The sequence below is a fragment of the Drosophila willistoni genome, unplaced genomic scaffold (assembly GCF_018902025.1).
Source record: "Drosophila willistoni isolate 14030-0811.24 unplaced genomic scaffold, UCI_dwil_1.1 Seg720, whole genome shotgun sequence".
Taxonomy (NCBI): Eukaryota; Metazoa; Arthropoda; class Insecta; order Diptera; family Drosophilidae; genus Drosophila; species Drosophila willistoni.
This window is the reverse complement of record NW_025814629.1, coordinates 181322-192142: the sequence shown is the minus strand read 5'-3', so window position 1 is coordinate 192142 and position 10821 is coordinate 181322. Positions and strand designations below refer to the sequence as shown.

Here is a 10821-nt window from a genome sequence, read left to right as displayed (position 1 = left end):
GCCCGTGTGATAATATAACATTAATACAATATGTGTGAAAATTTTCATATAAAAATATTGAAAATTGAGTGAGATATAGGCAGTCTCAGGCGGGACCTTGCAAATGAAGTGGTTTGCGGTGAACACCGTAACTCGTCACAAAATCATCGGAAATGAAAAAATCAAATTGCATTAGTTAAAGGACAAAATTCCCTAGTTAACGCTGTCGAAATTTAATTTTTTTTATTCTTTTTTCAATTTTTAAAGGCACTTGAAAGTCAAAAACGCCGATTTTCGCCAAAAAAACCAATTTATTTGTTGTTGTAAAAATAATAATTTTACAACAAAAAAAAAAAAGAATTTAGTGAAGAAGTAATGTGCAAAATTTCAAAACGATTCGTCCAGTATATTTTACATGATCGTGTTCACCAACTTTGAAAATGGCAACTTTTGAGGAGAGCGTTTTAAAGTTTTATACACCTGCGTTCAACTGCCCATAACTTCAGAACGCACTATTCTTGAGATGTTCTGCATTCAGGAAAAAAAATTAAAACCAAAAAAATGTCAATACTATACCCCCTTAAATATTTCGTTTAGTTTATATTTGACCAGAATTTACAAGAGCATGCCATGTAAATGTAAATGTCATTTACACTTTTTTCACATATGTACATATATGCTTTTTTAACCAAATTTAACTCTAATTTTTAATCACAATTTTTTTCATATCATTTTTGTTAGTATTATTTCGAAAGACGTTTCCTGGACGCATACCACTGTGCATCGCCTTTTTTGTATTTTTATAATGTCCGTCAAGTTACCGACACTGTTAAACTCGAGTTAGCGACGGTCCCCTGTTAACCCTCTGTTAATTTTTTTGTATTTTTATTTTTTAATTTTTCAGCTATTTATTAACTTTTTTAAAACAAATAAAGCCTTAAATTATAAAAAATAGATAAAATTTTCGTTTTAATTCAGTTTTGGGGGTTTTTTGAGCATTCCATGTATTGACAATTTTTCCTCGAAAAAGTCCTTTTTTCGCTTTCGTGTATATCCTTTCCAAAAACATGGCTCAATGAAGATTGAATGCCAGATTATCCCTCAGTTATTCATCTATATCCACACCAAGTTTCATTATGTGGTTTCATACAGTTTTCGAGAAAATTGCATTTTTATGAACCAACCATGATTTTCCTCATACGAAATGTGCCAAATAATAGATAGATTTCAACGGGCAAAAACTAGCTTCAAACAACACGGCTCAATGAAGATTCAATGCCAGAATCCTTGAAGGACTTTCTAGAGTGGGTTGGGAAAGCGTCAATACCCAATAGCGTAACGTTTTCGAGAAAAATGCATAAATGTAAGGGTACCTCGGTAAAAAAAATTTTTCTTTAGCAAAAGCAATTCGCCGATCATCTCTTCTTCTTTTTCCTTAATTCGCTCACACTAATTGTGTGAAAAATGGGCTGACTTTGTTGGGCAAAAACTAGCTTCAAACAACATGGCTCAATGAAGATTGAATGCCAGAATCATGGGAGTTCTTTTTTCAATATGTTTGTCATAGTCCCAATACCCAATAGCGTAACGTTTTCGAGAAAATTTTCAAAATGTGAGGGTATCTTTTGCCCGCAAATTTTGTTTAAAGCCAATTCGCTCAGCCATATGAACCAATTCGCCACTCGGTATATGGTCGCAAAATGTATGAAAAAATGGGCTGACTTTGTTGGGCAAAAACTAGCTTCAAACAACATGGCTCAATGAAGATTGAATGCCAGAATCATGGGAGTTCTTTTTTCAATATGTTTGTCATAGTCTCAATACCCAATAGCGTAACGTTTTCGAGAAAATTGTCAAAATGTGAGGGTACCTTTTGCCGGCGAAATGGTTGCTGCGTGTAGTGTTGTGAAACGTTTTACATCCTATTATATGGCGCCATACAAAATTCAAATAAAATCTTTTCAATTTATTGGCCAAAAGCAAGAAATTATGGGACTGGTTCAATATCAAAATCATGGCGAAATATTTAGACAACTTTCAAGATTACTTTTAATTAAAAATTCCAATTCGACTCAAAGAGTTCGATGACCACTCAAAATATCGATAGCCAAAGTATCGATAATAAATGGCTTCGATAAATTGCAAGCATGGAGTGTGGCAGCTCTTCACACATCCGAAGATAACCACGAAGATGAACTTTATTTTCAAAAGCTGCGTGAGTATTTTTGTTTTTTTTTTGTGTTTTAAGTTCATTTTTTAATTTAAACATTGTTTTATTTTGTTTTTCAGGACGTGACCATCATCGGCCAGGGCCAGCCACAGAGGGAGCAACAACACGATCCTCGAAAGACGAAGAAGGTGCCAGGCCGCTCGATTCACAAGGTCGGGCCCGTTCGGCCGTCACGAGTCTTTTTCCCACGTTTGCCAAAAGCAGCAAAGAAGGAGGGACCGGCACCGGCATCACCGCCACCACCCGAACCATCAGAGCCACCATCGGAGCCACGATCGGAGGCACCAATGGCGCCAACGTCCCCAACTATGGAGATAACAAAGAAAATAAAATCTACCAAGATATAATAATTTATATATATCTATGTGTTTTTTACATTTTTTTTTTAGGTGGGAAAAGAGGAGGGTAGAAGCTGGCGTCAGCTAGCTTTTACCGGGAAAAATAGGCGTCATTGCCTATGTATGTAGGCACATATGTATGTGCATATATATATGTATGTACGTACTTATATGCATACATATATGTATGTACGTACAAGTAAGTACATATGTATGTGCATACAAGTAATTACATTTGTATGTACATACAAGTATGTATGTACATGCATTTATATATTAAAAAAAAAAAATTACTACGACATGGCTGTAATTTGAACCACATGTAGCAAAAATTTGATTAAAACAAAGGTGGAAAAAAATCACGACATGGCTGTGATTTGAACCCATATACATACATATATATTAGGTGAGCCTTTGTTCAACACCGTATGTCCCCATTCACTTACCGCGTACACCACACGATTATTACAGCGAAATGCTGGACATGCTGGTTGTGTATTTATCATTGCTGCCAAATATTTCATTTCTATATCATTTTATTAACTAAACAAACCAAAAATCAATTTATTTCATGAAAACTACAAACTGACAGACGGAAAAAAGCGAATATTAAAAAAAAAATATTTATGAGAATTTTGTAAGATTAGAGCCATTACGAAAGTAACGAGAAATGTATCTTGTCGTTTATCCATTAATATAAAACGACAGAAAAAAAATACTAATAAAAAAAAAAAGAGGGCGTCTAACGGCTAGACACGATAGAAGTGAAACCTTCCGTAAAACAAACTGATAGAGAATGAGACGAAAGCAGCATTAGGAGCGGGATAATTATAGGTTCATTATAATATTGCCATAAAGGTCATATTTTTTATTTTCTTCATTTTATTATTTTCTTCATTTTATTAATATTATTCATCCTCAATGTTTTCAATTTCAACAAATGATACGAGTGGCTTATGATAGCTAAAATATGATACAAATGCTTTGGTTTCGATGTTGTCAACATATCTTTGAAATACCGCGTCAATTGTTGTTTTTGAACGTGTTGTTGATTCAGTGCGATTGTTACACATTTTTAAACTGAATGTTGTATTGAGAAAGTCAATTAAAGGAACCGCTGTGTCCAATGCAAAATTTACGTTAAAATCGCCACTTAAAATCATTGGAACTTTATAGTAATCTTTTCTAAGTATCCGCGATACTTCTGGTGTATACTTTATTAAATTTTCATGAATGAATTCCGTGATGCTATTTATTGATTGATTCGGTGAAATATAAATTGCCACAATTAAAACTGTTTTTCCATTGCTCAATCTGGTTTCGCATGCACATATTTCTCCCACTTTAGAGAGCTGAACAGACAGTGATTCTAGTTGCTGTGCATTCATTCATTATATATTTTGTGATACATTTTTATTTACTTTTTATACCCTTGCAGAGGGTATTGTAAAATTGGTCAGAAGTTCGTAACGCACAGAAGGAGGCGTTTACGACCTGAGAAGCTGAGTTGATATAGCCATGTCCATCTGTCCGTCCGTCTGTGCGTATGCGTTTTATTCAGCCGTCTTAAGAGCTATCGGGATGAAATCTTTTTTTGGGGTTTTTTATTACCCGGGTAAGATAAAGTATGAAAATCTTTAGGATCGGACCACTATATCATATAGGTCTAGAAGAAAACATTTTGCGGACATGGCTATATCAACTCAGCTTCTCATGCTGATCAAGAATTTATATACTTTATGGGGTCGTAAACGCCTCCTTCTGTGCGTTACGAACATCTGATCAATTTTACAATACCCTCTGCAAGGGTATAAAAAGTAAATAAAAAGTAAATAAAAATGTATCACAAAAAAATATATAAACATATAAAAAGCATTATGAATAAAAAGCATTATAAAAAAAACTTCGACCAAGCTGGGAGTCGAACCCCGGCCGCCCGATCGCCAAGCGAGCACACTAATAACAGAGCCACGTCGATACTTTCTAAATTGCCGCGAATGCAAGTTCACTATTCAAGAGGATGGATACACCGATTGGGTGTCCTGTGTGGGTTTCTCGCCAAACCACTCCGACCCCATCATTGTCTCCGTTTCGGTCTGGAACTTGGCCAACTGCAAGTTGAAGACCATGGCCACAATGGCTACTTAGACACTGTCACCATGTCCCCTGACGGTTCCCTGTGCACATCCGGTGGCAAGGACTCCAAGGCTCTGCAGTGGGATTTGAATGACGGCAAGAACTTGTACACTCTGGAGCACAACAACATCATCAATGCGCTGTGCTTCTCGCACAACCGTTATTGGCTATGCGTTGCCTATGGTCCATCCATCAAGATCTGGGACTTGGCATGGAAGAAGACCGTTGAGGAATTGCGCCCCGAGGTTGTTTCACCCACTTCGAAGGCCGATCAAAGCATTTTCTACCATAATTATATTTCTATATTTTCCTTTTTTGGATGGCGCGATATTGATTTGTTTTAAGTTAAAACAAAATGGGAGAAAATAAATTATAAGCGAGAGTCCTCACAAAAAATATATACTTTTGTCTTTTAATATTGTCCACTATCAATCGAAAACTACAAGAAAGAAAATCCTCATAAAATATTGTATATATTCACATTGAAATTTCAAATCCTTGTCTAGGAAGTTGTTCCGGGAATATTTAACATGCTTTAACTTTCAGAAAATGGTTGGATTTTGTTATTAAATTAAAATGTTGCACATTTATTTTACAATCATTTGGTTCTGCTTATTGTTTAAAATTAAATGTCTTTGTTATCCTATAATGACTTATTAAATTTAGGCCTGGTTTAAAGAGACTCCCGATTTCGGGGAGTATACATCATATATTATATTTTAGGTTAGTGGTACAAATTTTCTGACTTGGATGTAATTCTGTTGCCAGACTAATAAGATTTATTTCAAATGTTTATTTTTACATGTTATTTATAATTAACTACCAACTTGGGGTTAGCTAGAGCTCTCTTTGTAAGATAGTGTAATATTTTCAGAAGCTGTAAATAAATATTGAGTTTTATGGTAACCGAACAAATTTAAAAAAATATTCATTATTTCCGTCTTCTATTATTTCGACCTTTTTTAAAGTTAATCAAAACTTGGTTTTGGCCAGCTTAAGATCAATAAATCTGACACATTCAGAAGATTTTAAATGTTAGGCAGCATAAAAGGTGAGCAGGTTGTCTGTATTTCAAGAACCACCAAGTTCTGTCATATGCACACTTCCCTAAAGAATCCACATGGCCATACCATATCTTCAACGCTAAAAGTAGTTGGGAAAAAAATCTTTTTTTACTTTTAGATTTAAAAAAAAAGGACAAGTTTTGAATTTAATCACAATTGGACCCCGGACACCTCTATTATCCGGGATGAAACAGAGTGTTTTCATTTGTTAGATTACTTGGGTCTAATTTTTTGAAACATTTTTTTAACCTTAAAATTTACATTGCTGAAAGCATATCTACAAATTTCTAGGTAATTTCGAAAAGTTTTCATAAACTTATTACAACACTTTTTAAAACTGGAGCTCCTAAAAAAAAAGATGTTTTGCTGTGACCTTTAAAAGAAAAAATAATCTTTAAATTTATTTTTGGCATTCAATTATTTCCATAGGAAAAACAAATATTTTTACCCCAAGTTTTAGAACATATAATTTAAAATACCTTGAAATTTTATAATAATCGGTTTAGCCATTATCGAGAAATATTGGTCACAGATAGTTTGCAGAAAAACTTTTTTAAAAATGTCAACTACTTTACCAACGCCTTAAAACATTGACGTTAAAAACGTTAAAAGTTTAAAAGTGAACTACGACATGTGAAACTTTTACAAAAAACCAATCTTAAGATAAAAAACCAAATATTTATGATAAAATATACTATTTTTTTTACTTTTAATCAAATGAAATAATGAACAGTTCAATTAATAGAATTTTTGTAAATTTAATAAATATTTATTTTGAGAAACACTTTTCATAATTTAGAAAATAGATTTGTTTTTGCAAATTACAACACATAAATTAAATAAATCTGGTATTTGGTTTTTTTCTTCTTTTTTTTGTGCTTCTTGGATGGATGGACGATGAGATTAATAAACGGTAAAGTGCTTCAACAAAATAATGATGGAATGAGTAACTAAAGAACAGATGTAAAAATGTCAACGACAAATGTAGATGAAGATCCTAAACGAAAAGAATCTCAAAATTCGTGTGATGTGTGTGCCTTTTTTCGGGTGAATGGAGATTGAAAAATAAATAACAATTAATTTTAAAAAAGAACAAAAAACACTTAACTAGAAATGATTTACGGGCACTTTTTGTTCTGATATTCTTTTTCAAGTTTTTTGTTGGTTTTTTTTTTGCTCAGTTTAAAGTATAGTAGTAAAGAGGCACTCTAGGGTTGTAAGTAGCTGCTTATTTGGTTTTGATCGAATTGGAGCGTTTGACAGCAGAAGAAGAGGACGAACCGGAGGCGTCCGCAGCAGCATCTGCCCGAGCATTTGCTAATGATGAGGATTTGGCAAGAGTTGGTGCTTTATTCCTTTTGCTGTTGGTGTTGCTATTGCCAATTTTATAAACATCGTCTTTCAATATTATGACCAATACGGTTATATTGTCCAAAGCTCCACGCTTATACGATTCCCTGGCGAATGATTTGGCAGGTTTCCTCATTGCTAAATGTATCCCAAAGGCCATCAGAGGCAAGTATAAGAAAATGGGGTCTACGAAAAACAAAAACAAATGTATTTAGATATGTTTTTTAAGAGGGGATTCGCCTTCTATTGAACTCACTTGTGATTATTTAGCTCAAATGTCAATATATCCGGTGTGGCCATGACTAGGTTCTGTAAAATTTCAAATCAAAAAACCCATTAGCTTCAACTTTTAGGTTTTCTCTTATTAACACTTACCTTATCTTTTAACGGATAATCACCCAAGGCACGTGATGTGGCCAATACACCAGCCAAACTTCAAACTCCACGAAAGTCTATAAAAACGCCTGCATCATGAATCCGTTTATGTTCACGCACCTCTTGCGGCTTATGATTAAAGGACAATGGTATTGCTATGCCACGTGAATCATACATTACACCACGAGAATCACCCACATTGGCCACAATTAGGTTAGAGCCTTGTACAATGGCTATGAGAGCGGTTGTCCCGGCTATATTTGTCTAGAAAATAATATTAAAAAAATTAATTATTAAGGTGAAATACTATATTTTTTATCAGCCAGCCGTGGCCATTGTGAGGTAAACTTTATCAACTTGATTGTATGGGTTTAAGAGGCAAGTAGCCCAAATAGGATAGACGTTAAAAAAATATTTAGAAAATTAGGTGGCGCATAAATCGTTAGTAAAAGATTCGTTTTAGACACAAGAGTGTAATGAACATCTTAGTGTTTAGCAAAGTAAACAGTGTTTGCTTAGTAAAAGTTATCAAGAAGATGGGGTAGATGTTAGAATACTGTATTTAAGGTGGCTCAAGATTAAAGGCACTGCAATAAAGTGACGTTGCAATAAGGTGACAATAATGCAAATTAGAAAGTTATATATTTCCATAGTTAGTGTATACTTCGTTAAAACTGAGAAAGATTATAAAAATTTAAGATAAAGAACAATGGAACGCACAGACAATCGAGGGACTTGCAAGCAACTAATAGACTTTTAACTTAAAAGTTTTAAGTGTTCTAACTAACGAAAAAGTTAATATCTTTCATTTTCTCGGTGTCTTAGTCCAAAAACCCCTTCTTTAACCACAATAAATAAGGAATTAATGTCTGGAGACAATCCTCTAAGTAAAAAGATTTGAAAAATAGATAATGGACTTACCGAAATTAGTATCTCATTTGAACTCTTTTCCACACCACCTTGAGGTAGAGTTCATGGCGCGTATTTTTATAGTGGTTTCCCCAGTAGGCCTACTCCACATATTCCACGCAAGGCGGATTTAATAGCTCTTCATTTTTTAAAGTGGTGTCCACTATAAGGCAACTCCACTAGTATAGATCTCTTTATTTAAGTGGTTTCCACTGTTAGGCAACACCACTAGTATAGTTCTTTGTTTTTTTACCGTGGCTACCACTATAAGGCATGTCCACCCACACAAGTTGGTATAGTTCTTTGTTTTTTACCGTGGCTACCACTATAAGGCATGTCCACCCACACAAGTTGGTATAGTTCTTTGTTTTTTTACCGTGGCTACCACTATAAGGCATGTCCACTGACATAAGTTGGTATAGTTCTTTGTTTTTTACCGTGGCTACCACTATAAGGCATGTCCATTCACATAAGTTGGTATAGTTCTTTGTTTTTTACCGTGGCTACCACTATAAGGCATGTCCCACTCACTAAAATTGTAAAGTAAGTTTATACCTCACATAGCTTGCAAATAAAATTTGTATCAGCTAAGGTATATAGGCTTTCCAAGCACTTAGTGCAAAGAAACCTATTACATTTATTGCAACTAAAATAATTAGTCTGAGATGTCTGGCCTGAGCAATGCAGGCATGTATTTAGTACTGCATCACTGCAGTTAATTAATTTAAACCGAACCGCGCTCAGGACCATATGCGCGTTTAGGACAGTCTCCGAAGATGCCGCCTTGGTGCTGTCTGATATGGCCCACTAGACCTCTTGGCTAACGAGGCTAGAAATAGAGATCCGCCGCAAGTTAGAAGAGAGACGACTCTGACTAACTGGCAACGCAGATTGCGTGACTCAAACCATGGGAGCTGGTCAAGGCGCCTTCTCCCCGACATTCGGCCATGGCTTAATCGCAAACATGGCCAGACTGACTTCTATCTGACACAGTTACTGACGGGACATGGATGCTTTAAATCCTACTCGCATAGGTTTAAACATGAGACAGATCCCTTTTGCACACACTCTGCGGGGAATATAGAAGACGCAGAACACGTCCTGTTTGTCTGTCCTAGATATTCTGCTGAACGGGAAGAGCTAAGCCTAGGCATTAGGAGGCCATTTATATTCAACGACTTTATGGATATCCTACTTAGTTCGCAAAACAATTGGCTAGCTGTTAGCCACATGGCAGCAGTCATCATTCAATCCTTGCGTCGCGCTAAACGTCAGCGTAACCAAAACTTCAGTTCTAGGTAAACTCTAGACGAGGCATACGTGCCATCTCCCCCTCGTGAAGTAGTACTTCAGCGTTGGTTCCGCGAGAGAGATACGGAGCATAGGGTAGGTTTAAGTGCGGTGCGATGACCACTAACCAAGGTCGATACCAAGTCCCACACTTCGGCTTTCAATGCTTTCCCCCCTATTTATAAAAAAAAAAAAACATATGTACATACATACATGCATATGTAAACGCAAATATATATGTACTATATATAAACTTAAAAATCTATTCCAAAAAAATAGATGAAAGTAGCACTCATTTGTTGGATGAATTATTCACTCGTGGCATCTTCACTTTTTTAATTTTATAATTTAATTTTATTATCTCACTTAAATTTTTTCTCACTCGCTCTTTGTGGCGTATTCGGAAAACTTAACTGGGAAAATTTTGGCGTTGGGCAACATTGCAGTGTCACAGAGTTGCCAGAGGGTCCCAATTTGCCTATTTATACGATATTTATCGCAATGATCATATATAGTGGTGGCGCTTTTCCGGCAGCAAGAACTTGTACACTCTGGAGCACAACAACATCATCAATGCGCTGTGCTTCTCGCACAACCGTTATTGGCTATGCGTTGCCTATGGTCCATCCATCAAGATCTGGGACTTGGCATGGAAGAAGACCGTTGAGGAATTGCGCCCCGAGGTTGTTTCACCCACTTCGAAGGCCGATCAAAGCATTTTCTACCATAATTATATTTCTATATTTTCCTTTTTTGGATGGCGCGATATTGATTTGTTTTAAGTTAAAACAAAATGGGAGAAAATAAATTATAAGCGAGAGTCCTCACAAAAAATATATACTTTTGTCTTTTAATATTGTCCACTATCAATCGAAAACTACAAGAAAGAAAATCCTCATAAAATATTGTATATATTCACATTGAAATTTCAAATCCTTGTCTAGGAAGTTGTTCCGGGAATATTTAACATGCTTTAACTTTCAGAAAATGGTTGGATTTTGTTATTAAATTAAAATGTTGCACATTTATTTTACAATCATTTGGTTCTGCTTATTGTTTAAAATTAAATGTCTTTGTTATCCTATAATGACTTATTAAATTTAGGCCTGGTTTAAAGAGACTCCCGATTTCGGGGAGTATACATCATATA

General features: G+C 35.2%; 1 long non-coding RNA gene and 1 pseudogene across 1 annotated transcript; one reads left to right on the top strand and one right to left on the bottom strand.

The window, feature by feature from the left end:
* The first annotated feature begins 2170 nt into the window (after nucleotides 1-2170).
* LOC124461898 lies at nucleotides 2171-5027 on the top strand (annotated as a pseudogene).
* Nucleotides 5028-6912: 1885 nt separating this feature from the next.
* On the bottom strand, nucleotides 6913-7731 carry LOC124461903. The gene is made up of 3 exons (XR_006955305.1): nucleotides 7473-7731; nucleotides 7354-7406; nucleotides 6913-7283 (listed from the first exon to the last, which is right to left on the bottom strand). It is a non-coding gene; the product is annotated as an uncharacterized LOC124461903 (long non-coding RNA).
* Between the last annotated feature and the right edge of the window lie 3090 nt (nucleotides 7732-10821).